Source organism: Cebus imitator, unplaced genomic scaffold (assembly GCF_001604975.1).
Source record: "Cebus imitator isolate Cc_AM_T3 unplaced genomic scaffold, Cebus_imitator-1.0 Scaffold39, whole genome shotgun sequence".
NCBI lineage: Eukaryota > Metazoa > Chordata > Mammalia > Primates > Cebidae > Cebus > Cebus imitator.
The window spans coordinates 3,189,220-3,203,698 of record NW_016107354.1 but is presented as its reverse complement, the minus strand read 5'-3'; the positions used below and the strand labels follow the sequence as shown (position 1 = coordinate 3,203,698).

Below are 14,479 nucleotides of genomic sequence, written 5' to 3'. Positions count from 1 at the left end.
TTGTACTCTTTCAAGCCATTAAGTTTGTAGTAATTTGTCATAGTAGCAATAGGAAATGAATACAACCTTTTCCATCCCATTACTTTCAACCTACCTATATTGTTGTCTTTGGAGTGAGTTTTTTATAGGTAGCACATAGTTATGTTTTTTTAATCCACTATTTTTATTAAAAATTTTTTTTCAATACACAATTGCTGTCTTGAAAAAGTGTACCGGCTGGGCATGGTGGCTCACACCTGTGATTCTGGCACTTTGAGAGGTCGAGGCAGGTGGATAGCTTCAGCCCAGGAGTTCAAGACCAGCTTGGTGAGACCTCATGTCTACAAAAAAAAAATTAGGTGTGGTGGCGAGTGCCTGTAGCCCCAGCTACTTGGGAGGCTGAGGTGGGAGAACTGCTTGAGAGTGCAGTGAGCCATTGCACTCCAGCCTACTTGACAGAGCAAGACCCTGTCTCAAAAAAAAAAAAAAAAAAAAAAAAAAAAAGCCTACAGCACCTAGTATTCCCAGGTGGTTTCCTATCCAAGTACTAATCAGGCCTGACCCTGCTTAGCTTCAAAGATCAGACAAGATCAGGTGCATTATTCAGGGTGGTATGGCCATAGATTCTGCTTTTCGGTTGATGTATTTACACTATTACATTTAGTGTCATTGATATGTTCAGACTTACATCTACCATTTTGTATTTTGTTTTCTGTTTGTTCACGCTTTTTTGTTTTTCGGGTTTTTTTTCTTGCCTTCCTGTGAGTTAGTTGGTCATTTCTTAGCATCCCATTTTGATTCACCATATTGTTCTTTAATGTGCTTCTTCGATAGCTCTTTAGTGTTTGGTCTAGGTATTACATTATATCCACAAAATTTATAACAGTGTAATGTTATTACTCACAATTTTTCCTGAAACATTACACATTTTTTTCTAGGTCCACTCTATGGCAGCTCCTGTGCTAGCCGCTGAGTTGTGAAGATGAATAAGGCATATTCACTACATATAAAGAGTTTATAGTTTCATGGGAGGGTCAGTTACATTTAAAAAGTGTGCTTATAATGTATATGCCAAAATAGGGGTATTCATCTAAACCAGGGACTGGCAAACCTTTTTCTGTAATGTGTCACATAGTCAATAGCTTAGGCTTTGTGGGCCAAATGATCTCTGTTTCAACTATCCAGCTCTGCCACTGAATTGTGAAAGCGGCCATAGACAATATGTAAATAAATGTTTGTGGCTGTGTTCCAGAAAAACTTTATATTCAAAAACAGGCAGTGGGCCAGTTTGGTTCACTGGCTGCAGTTGTTGACCCCTGTTCTAGCTATTATTTTTATTCGTTTATTTATTTATATTTTGAAGACGGAGCCTTGCTCTGTCACCAGGCTGGAGTGCAGTGATGCAATCTAGGCTCACTACAACCTCTGCCTCCCAGGTTCAAGCGATTCTCCTGCCTCGACCTCCCGAGTAGCTGGGACTGCAGGTGTGTGCCACCATGCCTGGCTAATTTTTTTTTTTTTTTTTTTGAGATGGGGTTTCACCATGTTGGCCAGGATGGTCTTGATCTCTTGACCTTGTGATCCACCTGCCTTGGCCTCTCAAAGTGCCAGAATTATAAGAGTGTGCCACTGTGCCTGGCCTATTTTTAATTCTTTGTTTTCGAGATGGAGTCTCACTCTGTTGCCTGGGTTGGAGTGTAGTGGCACGATCTCGACTCACTGCAACCTCCACCTCTTGGGTTCACTTCTTGGGTTCAAGTGATTCTCCTGCCCCAGCCTCCCAAGAAGCTGGGATTATAGGTGCTCACCACTATGCCTAGCTAATTTTTTGTATTTTTAGTAAAGATAGGGTTTCGCCATGTTGGCCAGGCTGGTCTCGAACTTCTGACCTCATGATTCGCCTGCCTCGGTCTCCCAAAGTGCTGGGATTACAAGCGTGAGCCACCGCACCCGGCCTCTAGCTATTATTTTTATTTCCTCTTTATGTTTTACTATGTAATGTATGGGTGTTATAATAATTACGTTAGGCAATATTTGTAACATGCTCAGAACAAGTCCTGGCAGATATTAAGCTCTACATGAGGTTAGTCTTTAACTGTTCCCTGTCTAGCCCTCTATTCCATACACATGAGATGCCTGAGGCTTGGTGTAGGTTATTTGGAGGATATGCTCAAAGGCTAACAGGGGCCATGGCTGATGCATTTGCTCATTACTTAGGTAGGTCACTTCAAGAGCATCCTAAATAAGTTTACCAGGTTTGTTTTGACCATAAGCATCGATGAATCTTTGGGCATCTCTGTTTCCCACCCCTCCCCAGAGAGCAGTGAGGTAGGGGAAGCAGAATTTCTTCTGGAGTTAGATGACGTGGCCTTCCCCCTGTCTCTGCCCATTTAATTTCACCTCTGGACGTATAGTGTCATCGTTTATAAAATGGGAATGATGCTCCACCCTCACAGGATAAGTGTAGAAATTAAAGAAGATGTGTGTGAAAAGTACTTTGCAAACCAGAGAGCACTTTGTAACTGTTGGTTATTGTCAACATTATTAGGATGTAAGAACTCTCATTCATTCATTCATTCATTCCTGGATTCTTTTCCTACAAAGTTCTCAGCCTCTGCAGCAGGAACTTACATAGGCACTAAAGACCCAATGCCCAGTTATAACCAGGGAGAAAAGGAGATTGTTACTTATATAATGAGTAGTTAAAAATCAGATTATTTGTGTAGGCCTTTGTTCTAAAAAATGATACCTCTGTGGTTTTCCAAACTTTACATGTGCCACATAGTTACAAGGGAAACAATTGACCTTTCTCTTGTTGAGGTATGTTTATACAATTGCCTGCTAAGTAGGAGTTAGCAGTTGAAATAAAGCACATTGCAATGAGGCTAAAAGGCTACACATTAGCAGAGCTACTGATTCTTGTAGGCTGGGACTCAGAAAGGAATTCAATTCAATGCAATTTAACCGGATTCAATAAACTGAGGTTTGCTATTTGGGGGCACTGAGTCAGGCACAATGGATATAGAAATGACTGTAACACAGTCGCTGCCCTCCTGGAGCACATAGCTCCTGTGAGGGAGACAGACAGAAGCTCCAAGTGTAGGAGGGGCTAGGCTGGAGGGAATTCTAAAGGGGAGAAAATAAACGGTTCTTCTTCATGAGCTTGTTCTCACTTCAGGCACAAGGGAGTGAGGTTGACAAGGTGATTTCAGAGTTAGGTGCTCTGAGGGGAAAGAGGGTAAGGTAAGAGAATGTCTGGGGTAGAAGGAACTCTCCAATTTCCCTTTCCCTAGAGGAACCAATTTTCAACTTGTTTAATTCTTTAGAAATTTACTTATCTCTAAATAATGTTTATAATGCTACTTCACATTTTTTCAGTTTAGATGTTATATGTTGACTTTCCACTATGGAAGATAAGGATTTAGCTCTGTTTTTAATTTCAGTTTTTGAGATCTTACTTTTAGGTGTAGAACTGAAATCTAATGAAACCCACTCATTTTATGGTAACTTAAAGTAGTCCTTGCACAGGTGGCCACTGCCCACCTCTTCGGCCTCAGCTGGTACTGCATTTCCCACTGCTCTTTGGTCATGTTGGCCTCCTCTTTTTTTTTTAAGTTTGTTTGTTTTTGTTTTTGAGATGGAGTCTCACTCTATCTCCCAGGCTGGAATGCAGTGGTGTGATCTCAGCTCACTTCAACTTTGGCCACCTGGGTTCAAACAATTCTCGTGCCTTAGCCTCCCGAGTAGCTGGGACTACAGGTGCCTGCCACCATGCCCAGCTAAATTTTGTATTTTGAACAGAGATGGGTTTTCTCCATGTTTTGGCTAGGCTGTTCTTGAACTCTTGGTCTCAAGTGGTCTGCCTGCCTCAGCCTCCCAAAATGCTGGAATTACCGGCATGAGCCACCACTCCCAGCCAATGTTATTGTAATTAACTATTTTATTTTTCTTAAGTTTCACATTCATTGTCAAAAAACAAAGAAAATTATAGAAATACCCATAATAGCTCAAATTTGTAGCACTTCGCTTTCCTGTCCCCAACTATCTTATGGGAAATGAACACAGGAAGAGCCACATATATTTTAGGCACAAGCAACCTAGTCCTAGCACATAGGAAGCACACAGCAAAAATGTGTAACATTAAAAAATAAAAAGTTTTCTTATGGTGACCATAGAAATTATAGCCACAAATCCCAGGAAAGAGACAGCCATCCAGGAGATTTTGGTTTTGGAGAACTAACCAAAGAAAGCCTAGTTGGGCTAGGTAGGTCTCAAATTCCTGGACTCAAGTGTCTTCTACCAAGACAGCAGAAATGTTTTGAAGGGTTTGTTGGTGATTCAGGAATTCAGAGAAGTCAGCACTCAAAGAGAGGCTGCACTCCTACCTAGCATGAGAGAAGCCAGGCAAACGGGTAGCTTGGAAACTCTTACTTGCTGGTTTGGGCTTTATTTCAAAAACTCCCAGTTCTTCTGAAGATCTGCTTGCACTTTCTTTGTCCCAATGGCTGAGTCATGGCCTTCAGACGGTCCTAGATACTTGAAAAGGCCTCAGTTCCATTTTACATTTATGGAGTGCTTCTATCAGGCCCCAAGAGTATATGAGGTCAGGTAGAAAGATCAGTGGGCAGACTGAGCAAGGTTCTAGCCCTTACTTTATCCTTGTGTTCTTGTTCAAATTATTCTCTGAGCCTTGGTTTCTAATTGTGTAAATCAAGAATATTTTTACTACTTCTGCAGATCACATTGTGTATAGATGGTACCTCCTAAAATACATCACTTGGCTGATCTTAGATTTGTGCAAAACCTGCTTTATAGATTTTTTCCCCCTGAGGACTGAAACTTGATGTATACATGTAAATGGTAGTCTCTATGTTCTTTTTAAATGAGGTGAGTTTATTCATTATTAACTAATCTTTGTTATAGCCCATTTAAAGTTAGAGTATTATTATAGACAGACCCAAGATGGACCCAGGTGGAATATGGATTCCTTATGCTATGACAAGAATTGGAAGGCCAAGATGTGCCCATTTCAGAGAATAACATAGTGGTTGCTCAGATTATTCATTCCTTACAGAAGCTTCTTTTTCTTCTCTGTTACTCAGCTTTATTAAGGCATAATCAACAAATTAAAATTACATATATTTATGATGTACAACTCAGTGTTCTGGTATATGTACACATTGTGAAATGATTAGATTAAGTGAATTAGCATGCCCTTGCCTTACATGCTTATCATTTTTTTGTGTGTGAGAACATTTAAAATCTACTTTGTTAGCAATTTTCAAGTATACAGTAGCCTTTTATTAACTGTAGTCGCAATGCCACACAATAGATCTCCAGAACTTACTCATCCTGCATAACTGACATATTTGCATAACTGATGTGTTTGCATAAATATCTCCCTGGAAGCTTCTTAAGACTCAAGCCCATGGTGATCACTGGCCTCCTTTGTAGCTCTCTTGCTCTGGTAGCCCTAAGATGCCTACAGCTGGTGTTTTGTCAGCCACAGGGCATGGTGAGCTGTGGTTTATCCCAAAACCTTGTGTAATTCCTTAGCACTGAGGTCTGGGGCCCTGCACTCTTTCTCTGATCTGCCTACTTCTCCCTTTGATTGATCTTTTAAAAAAGACTCTCTAAAAAAGACTCTCTAAGGAGGACTTCCTTCTGCAGTGGCAACTGAAGCTCTTCCCTTTCAATCAGACCTTTCCTAGCACAGATGAAAACTCAGCTCCTCCAAGGAATACTAGGAAAAGTCATGTAAAGGGATAGCCCTGATCAGATGTGTAAAGTTTACATGTTAGTCATACCGAGCCTATAAAAGCAAGCATACCTACTCTGGAAGAAGGAAACTGGAAGACCTGCTACACTTTTTACCTGAGATAAATAGTGGGAGATGTTGCAACAACCCTGAACCCCTTCTGGGAAAGGGTGCGCTGTTTATCTTTGGAGCCCGCCAGCATGGTGGTGAATGCTAAGGCTGCAAGCTCCACACCCTTTTTGCATTGCTTTCGTCTAACATGCAGCCTCTTGCTGTCAGGTTCCAGCCTGCATAGCCACAGTGGGCTGCTGGACAGGAGAAATGGTACTTTTCATGTGGTCAGCTTGGGCTTCCGTCCAGCAGGGCAACACTGTACATCCTTTGAGGCTTCATTTCTTTAGTCTTTGGAGCTGAGCCAAATGGCAGTGCCAGGGAGAAGGCACTGCCCTATATTGTGTGGATGCTTTTGTCAGTCAAGGCTAAAAAGACTCCAGCTAGGACATTTCTGGTGAAAGGGCTTTTCAGCCCTGGGGCATTGGCATTCTGAGTGAGGGCCCAGCTGGATAGGAGAGGACCTCCCGTGCAGTAGGAGCAAAGTCTCACTCAGAATCAAATCTACAGGAGGCAGGGGGTGGAAACAGGGGTGAGAGAAAGGAAAATCCCAGTTGTGTGTATTCTGGCCCCGTTCAGAAATGGCTCACTCATTGAGGGGGACACTTTCCTGGAATTCCTTCTTTTCAGACTTGAAGGTTTGAAGACTATTTTAAAAAAAGGAAGAAAAAGAAAAAATGTAACATAAAGGAAAACAGTACCTTTAGCCATTCTCCTCTTCGGGAAGTTGGATCTAGTCACACATACTAACTAGAAATCCCTGTTTACATTGTTCAGACACAATGGGCTGAAAGTGAATCAAGCAACTAGATCTCTGTGTGTCTCTCTGTCTCTGTCTCTCTCTCTGTCTCTTATACTCTCTCTCTGTTTCTCTATATCTCTCTGTTTATCTCTCTGTGTCTCTGTCTGTCTGTGTGTCTCCGTCCCCCTCCCTTTGCATATGTGTATATGGGTTCCAATGGAATAGCCAGTTCTCTTTTGTTTTGATTTTATTTTAGTAAAAAGAAAAGAAAGTCCCTGACAAACAAAGCTGAATTAATAGGAAATGTCTATCTATTCCTGAATGCATTCTTCAGAACCACACAGAGATAGATTCAAATTATGCTTGGCAGCTTCATGACTTTGGCTAATTCATATAATCTCCCTGAAGACCAGGTGAGAATTTGTCACCTATAAAATTAGACTATTAAGCCTGGTTCATGGTTGGGTGGTAAGATTAGATGAGGTAGCTGTGTAAAGTCCCTTAGCTCAGGGGGGGATGTGTGGAGGTGAGGCTGGAGGAGGAGACCTGGGCTGGGGCTAGCAGCCTTGGAAACTGTAGAAAGTATCTTGTTTTTATCCCCAAAGCAAAGAGAAATCAGCAAAGCCTTTAAAGAAGCTAGTGAGGGGTGACTTTGATCTGGAGAAGGCATTGTTGAGGGTGAGAAGGGCTAAGCCGAGAGGTAGGGGGACCCATTAGGGGTTATTGCAGTGGTCCAAGTGACTTGACATTCTGGGGGCTTTGATTTTGATTTCCTGGCTTTTGGCACTGTACCTGCTCCTAACTCTCTGAAAAGCTTTGACCTTCAGGTTTCTAATCTTGGACCTACCTTGTTACTAAGCTTACTCCCTGGATTAAATGAAGCTCTGGTTCAGTTTTGGTTAATTCAGTATTTATTAAGTACCTGTCATGTGCTAAGTAAGAACTCTACTGGCTGAATATAGAGTTTAATGTAGAAACAGTAAATAAATTTCAACTACTCGCTGGTAGAGTCTGTGTTGAAAGGATTAAGAGGGCCAGGATTGATAGCCGTGTTACCGTGGGTGAGGGGACTACTGGCAGCAGGTTTGTCGCACATTTGCCATCTCTGATCCAGTGACTCCCACCTCCTATATTCCACCCTCGCTTGATCCTGGCTCTCCTCAGACCATCTTCTTATCTTTAAACAGCTCCCATGAGTCTGGACACAGTGGTAGGTCTCTGTAGTTGCTGCTTGCCTAGGAACTATTGGAAAAGAGGCATTCTTTCAACATGGAGACTGCTAAGCCAGCAGTGTGTTAGCTGATGAGGGCATCCACTTGGAGAGAATGTGCAGGCAATGAACAGAGAGGAAGACAGAATTAAGAGACGCAGAGTCTGAGCAGGAGTGACCATCCAGGCCTGGAGGCAGAAATGCCAGAAGCTCTCATCATGGGAGAGCCATGGATGTATGCTCACAAATGGGGTTAACTGTGTGTCCTGGAAAGGCCTGAAACTTCACTCATGAGCAGCCACATATAGAGAGTGGAGCAACACGGGGTAAGGTGGTGAGCTGAGTAAACAAATGGCAACTAAGGTGGACTTATGAACATGTGAATGTTTCTTGGCAGATTTTCAGAAGTTGGGAAAGGGAAACCACATAGAATAAACTTTGTATCATACCAGAAGAATGCTTGAATTATTGCTTTTTGGAATAGGAAAGAGAAGAGTGGTATATAATTATAGTTTGGGAGGCAGCTAAAAGTGAGCGTGCCTCCCCCATGCTCTTTTTTTTCCCCCAATCATAAGGCTGGAAGTAAAGGGCTTTGGGAAGGCCAAGTTACATGGCAGAAGCCTTCCGGGTTCCTGAGCAAGCCTGTTTGAGAAGGAGAGCTGCTTGGCATGCGTCACCCAACCCATATAAAACTCTGACGAGAAACTAACTTCAAGTGCGATACTACTGAGTCTTTGAGGTCACAGTCTCACAGGCTGTTACAGGCTGTTCTACGATGGCCAGAAAGGGCTAACATTTCCAGAACCCCAGGGTTAGAATGGTTTATTAATATACTGCCCATTAAAAAATCTCCACCACTTATTTGTTCACACAATTCTTATGTTGTCAATAATGCAATTAAGCTAGCCCATGATCATACTTGGAAGAGATGAAGACTTTCACTATTGCTTACATTACAAAATGCTGGAAGGTTTTGGAAAGCAATTTGGCAATATTTATCAATTGTCTTAAAATATTCATACTCATTGTGCTAGTCATTCTACTTCTAGAATTAAGAGATGATTTCTACCCAGTCTCTAAATGTAGTGCTTCTCTGATGGTCACTAAATGTTTAATAAGAAAAGCTTCCAGGTCGTTATTGCTGGTCAAGCATCTGAGCATAATCCAAGTATGATTTCTGCAAGTTGGAGAGACTTTTGCAAGTAGTGCTTACTTTCACCTAAGCTCTCACTTCTGTGAAAAGGAAGATGCAGGGAGAGAAGAGAGTGCTCAGGTGAAAGTTGTCATGGGGTGGATTGAGGTAGGTGAAGAATAAGAGCAAGAGAAGAAAATCACGAGAAAGATCATACAGGCAGCAGATCGTGGAGGAGAAAAATAAGTGTACTTCTAGGCTTGCAGGGGTTTCCATAGGGAATTTGCAACAGGATATTCAGTGTTATTGAATTACAGGTAAAAGATGCTTGAATAATGGCAGGTGATGAGACTGAGAGTTCCCCATAGGAGTACAAAAGCCCTGACATCTAAAGGTGTGTGTTCTGATGTAATGAACCCAGATTAGGATTACCTAATAATAATATTGGTAATCACAATTATAGTGCCAAATGAGATGAGCATCCACATAGAACCAAACAATATATTTCCTCTACCCTAAAGAAGAGGAATCAGATATTAATATCGCATCAGTGTTGTATTGTTTTTAGCATTTGTTTTCATGTTCCACTGTAGGCCGAGAAAGATAAATGAGAATGTTTGATGGAGAAAAAAAACTGGGTGTGGGCCATCCCTGTAATTAACATCCTTAGTACAGGTAGTAAGTCGGAGGAACAGGTGAAGCACATAGAGTCAACTGCCTCATCTATGCCTGGTTAATTCACTAATTCATTCACTCATTTGGCCCATGTGTACTGAGAATCCACTGAAATGTGCTAGCATTGGAGACAGAGATGAATCCATTGTTTTCAATGAGCCAAGGATCTATGGAGAAACAACCATGCAAATAAGCTAACTCTGATACAGTGAGGGAAGTGCTGTGATTGTAAGTGTGTGAAGTATAGAGTGCACACCCTCCATGGGTAAGTGTATTCATGAATACAGAGGAGTTTTCCAGGTCAAGGGAGGAGAAAGGGAGTTCCAGGCAGTGGCAGGAAGCATGCCATGCAAAGCCAGAGAGGTGAGGGGCAGAACATGTCTGGGAACTGAAAGATATTTGGTGTGGTTGGAGCTTCCGTGTAGAAAATGACAGCCTGTGATTTTGAAGCTGGATTGAGAATGGCCTGCATGCAATGGCAGTTCTTAACCTTGGCTGAGCATTGGTGAGGGAGTTTTAAAAATATTTATGTTTGGGTCTGGGTCCCACCCAGAGATTCTGACTGAATTGATCTGGCAGTGGCTTAGATATTGGGACCTTAAAAGCTCTCCAGGTGACACTAATGTGTAGCCAGGGCTGAGAACCATTGCTAAAGGAGGTGAAAAAAATCGTTGAATAATGTAATCAATTTATGTTTTCATAATATTACTTTGGCAATAATATGGAGGTCAGAGACTGGTGGCATAGAGGCAAGTGAGAGATTACATACAAATGTCCAGATGAGAGAGGATGAAGGCTTTAAATAAGACGTTGGCAATGAGGCGGGAGGGGAGGAACAAGATATAAGAGACCTGAGCAGATAGAATTGATATAATGGAGTGGGAGGGAAGAGAAAGAACAAAAGCAGATGTTCAGATTTCTTGAGTAAATGCTGGTGTCATCACTGAAATGTGAAGCATAGGTGAAGAACAGGGTTGGTACATGATTAGCTGTTTGGAAAGCAGGTGTGGAGATAAGTTCAATTCATCTCTTGCTGAGTTAGAGATGGCCGTTTAAGCCTTTCCATCTTTCAAGGTCTCGCCATCACTTTATAGGCTTTTCCAGCTGCGTGGAGAGCAAGGATCAGATGGTTCAATATCCATGCCAATCTTCTCAATGCTTTCTGATAATGCAGAGGCTGGAAGGGAAATTCTGTATTTGCCAGACTCAATATAGCTAGAGCTCTGCATGAGATTTAGGCTTTGCCAGTCAGACATGTCCACATGAGATGCAAAAGGCAGAAGTGAAACATGGCGAGATGGAAGCCGTACTTTATCTGTTTCAGGTGGCAAGCATGCACATGAAGCCCTATGGGGTTGGACTTTGCTTGTTTGTTTCTTTTTTTTGCATTTGGACAGAGGTTACACTGTCCTCCTCTTCACAAAGGAAAGAGGGCACCTGTCATCCACCCCAATTTTATTGTAGGGTTTTGCTCTAGAGTGAAAAATCCTCCTGGGTTCCAAAGAAGGGGGCAATTTCAAATATTAGTATTTAAGAAGCCTCCTTTAATCGAGGCACCATTGATTTGTTACTGGGCTTTATATTTTCTCCTGCCTGGTACATATTTTCATTAAGAGAAAAGTGTGGCTTTTGGGGAGGTGTAGCTTTACACATAGGGATATTATAAACTCAGACGTATTATGGAGTGTTATAGGAGGGAGGAGTGATACTTTTCACTTAACCCCCTCTCTGGAGCAAATATTGTCAAGGAATGCCTTACTTCTGACAGCAAAACCAGTTAGAATACAGCAGAGAGTGAACGTGAGAAGTAACAGAAACAGCTGGGCCTGTCTCCTCTCTTACCAATACACACAGGGCAAAGCTCCAACATCTCTCTCTCTGTCTCCCTCCTGTAGATTTAGAATGCTCAACATTCATAAAAAACCATGCTGGGAAATACTCATCTCCTAGGAAGTGTACTCTTTCTGCATTTTCTTCATTTTCAGCAAAGGAAAAGAGCTTGGAGATAACTCTCATTCATTTGGTCTTGGTCTATGTCTCATTTGCATGTTCTGTATTTCAAGGAAAAGGAGGTGATTAGTTTCATGTTTAACTTAAAAAACAAGCCACTGTTCTCCTTTTTAAAAGTAAAAATAACACATAAGAGGTGAGAGCTGTTTTACATTATTGTGAACACTTATCTAAACTCCTCTTTCTTTGCTTTTACCAAAAAATTATCAGATAAATTTAACATGTCTCTCAATGGAAATAAAAATAAAGCCTTCAATGTATAGTCTTAGTTTTGCTGCAGAAAAGGTATGAAGTAATAAGTTTTTAAAGTAGATTAAACTGATATATTAGGTTAAAATACAGTATGTGGAATGAAATGAAAGTCAAAATTTAAGAAGAGCAAGAAACTGTTAAATATAGATCAGCTAACTTAGATCTGCATACATACAGCACGTCATTAAGCAGACTATAGTGGGAATTGAGGTGTAGAATATTTACATTCCACCAGATATGTTTACAATAATCGTATATCAGTTTAATTTTTAAAATTAATATTGACAGTGTACCATAAATTACATGATTTACAGCTACTTAAGGATGAAATATTTTAGATGTCAACTTAAAAATGTGCAAATGCGTATAGTTTTTCAAAACTCTTTTAGGAAGTATGACAATAAAAGAAAAATGTGAAGACCATTTATACAAGGACAAGTCTATGGAGCTTCTTGACAACTTCAACCCCCTCCCCCTTCCACCCTGCTGCTCCTGGAGAGAAGAGTCTGGGAGGGATCAGAGAATGCAAATTAACTTTAACATTAGCCTGAGAAAAATGCCACTGGAAGCACCAGCCTGCTACGAGGACCATTATCCTGATACCTCCCACACTAACACAAAAAGACTCCAGGTCCTTGGTGTTTGCATTATTCATGCCTACAGTCCCCTCTCTCAGGCTAATCCAGACTTGACAAAGAATGAAAAGCTTGGGCATGTCTTGTTCTGGTATGCCTCACACACGTCACTCCACCATTTACACACGACTGACTTTACAGCCATTTACAACTTTCAGGTACAAGCAGGAACATGCTAGTCTGTGTATTAATTGCTATTTGGATTAGTGTTATGGGTTTATGAATAGCTGCATATGATGGAGAAAGAGAAAAATGGGTCAATGACATGCTTTTCTTCACCTTTCTTTTTTCTGGCTTTGGTTCTCAGCTCAAAGCTTCCCTATTTTACCTGCCCACATTGGGCCACATCTGGCTCTTGTGAATTAAAAGCTTTTGAAACCCAGGATATTTCACTCACTAAGGCTTTTAGAGTGGTCTCCAGGCAATTGTGGCCTCAAATTGTCTGTCTGTCCATGATTTAGAAACCCCACTGAGATTCTGCCATCTTCAAGTCTTTGTTAGAGAGCCAAAGCCCTCCAGGCAGCTTCCCAAGATATCGGCACCTTGGCAACACCCTAGTTTGAACACGATTTTAATAGCGACTAATTCCCTAGGCAGTGGCATTGCCACAAATGGCTCATCATTTTATAGGCAAGTTTCAACAGTCGTGTAACCAGATGAGAATATTTTCCCAAACAATAGGGTTGTGGCAGAAAACAGCTAAGGCATGTCAAGGGGACAGCTGCAAGGCGGGTCACAAATGGAAAGTGGTATGAATTATCTACTTTCTGGAGTGATTACTTATTTACATCTGTAATCGTTTCTAAGGAAATGGAGTTGTTTGCAACTATGGGCAGATTTTTTGGAATATTTGTAACATGCAAGGAGTTTATATTCAAGGACAAGTAGCTGCCAGTGGGTGTAGATTATTAGAGGAGTTGCTCTCCAGTTCCAACCCAAATTTTGAATGGAAGGAAAAGTTGCTGCCCAGAAACTCTGTCTGGAGGGCAAACACTGGCCTGAAGTGGCAAATTCATCCCTTGGCTTTGATGTGCTATCACCCCATCCTCCCCACTGTACTGTCAGCTGCCTGAAGGATCATTGAAAATCCTGATGCTGCCTTGGGGATTCTGGTGATCCATTGGTTCAGGATTCTGCCCCATGAATCCTTGTACCAAGGTACTAAGGACAGTGTGCTGAGGATGGGATGTTTAATTTCTGCAAAATCAATATCTAAAACATATGGCACTACTCAAACACCTGTCATTTATCTTGTAGCCCATTATAAACTAACTCCCAACTTCATTTAAACCCATTTAGACTCTAGTTGAAGGTTCAGCTCAAGTTACCTCTGAAGACATGAAAGCACAGACGACATGTATGAAGGGATACTTGCAAAAAGGCCACACTTTAGTGCGTTCATTTCTCATGACAGTAATCACTACTTGAATATGTGTTTGTGGCATGCTCTTTAAGCAGAGCAAAGTGAATTCTCATTTTAGGGCTACTACGCAAATATTCTTATCTCCATTTCTCCCGATGAATATGATGATTAAATCAGAGATGACAGAATGTTCCAAGTGAGTGGCTTCTGTGAAGCAGAGCGCAGTTCATCTGACTCTGAAGCCTGGGTCCTTTCCACTACATCCACTACCTTTGGTGCCATTAACTCTTCTTTCCCTGAACTTCAGTAATAAGTCCGCAGTTCTAACCATGTGCCTTGTGATTTTGTAGCCTTTGGCAACATCATCTCTGAGCATTTCCAACAATAGAGTCCTGTTTGTCTTAGAATCGATGGGCAGGTAGGGGCTCAGCTGCAACTTCTCTTAATTGCCCTTCTCTGGAATTTCTCCTGCTCTGTCAACTTTTCCTTGAATTCTGATGGCCAGGTCTGCAGCAAGTTCTCCAGGGGCTAATGCCCACCAGCCGTTTGGTGCACGGATAGGAGCCATGTTTTGCTTGTATTTTTTTCTTTTCTTTTTTTTTTTTTTTTTTT

General features: G+C 41.5%; 1 pseudogene; it reads right to left on the bottom strand.

Moving 5' to 3' along the window:
* Positions 1-482: 482 nt before the first annotated feature.
* Positions 483-604, bottom strand: LOC119470765 (annotated as a pseudogene).
* Positions 605-14,479: the final 13,875 nt, after the last annotated feature.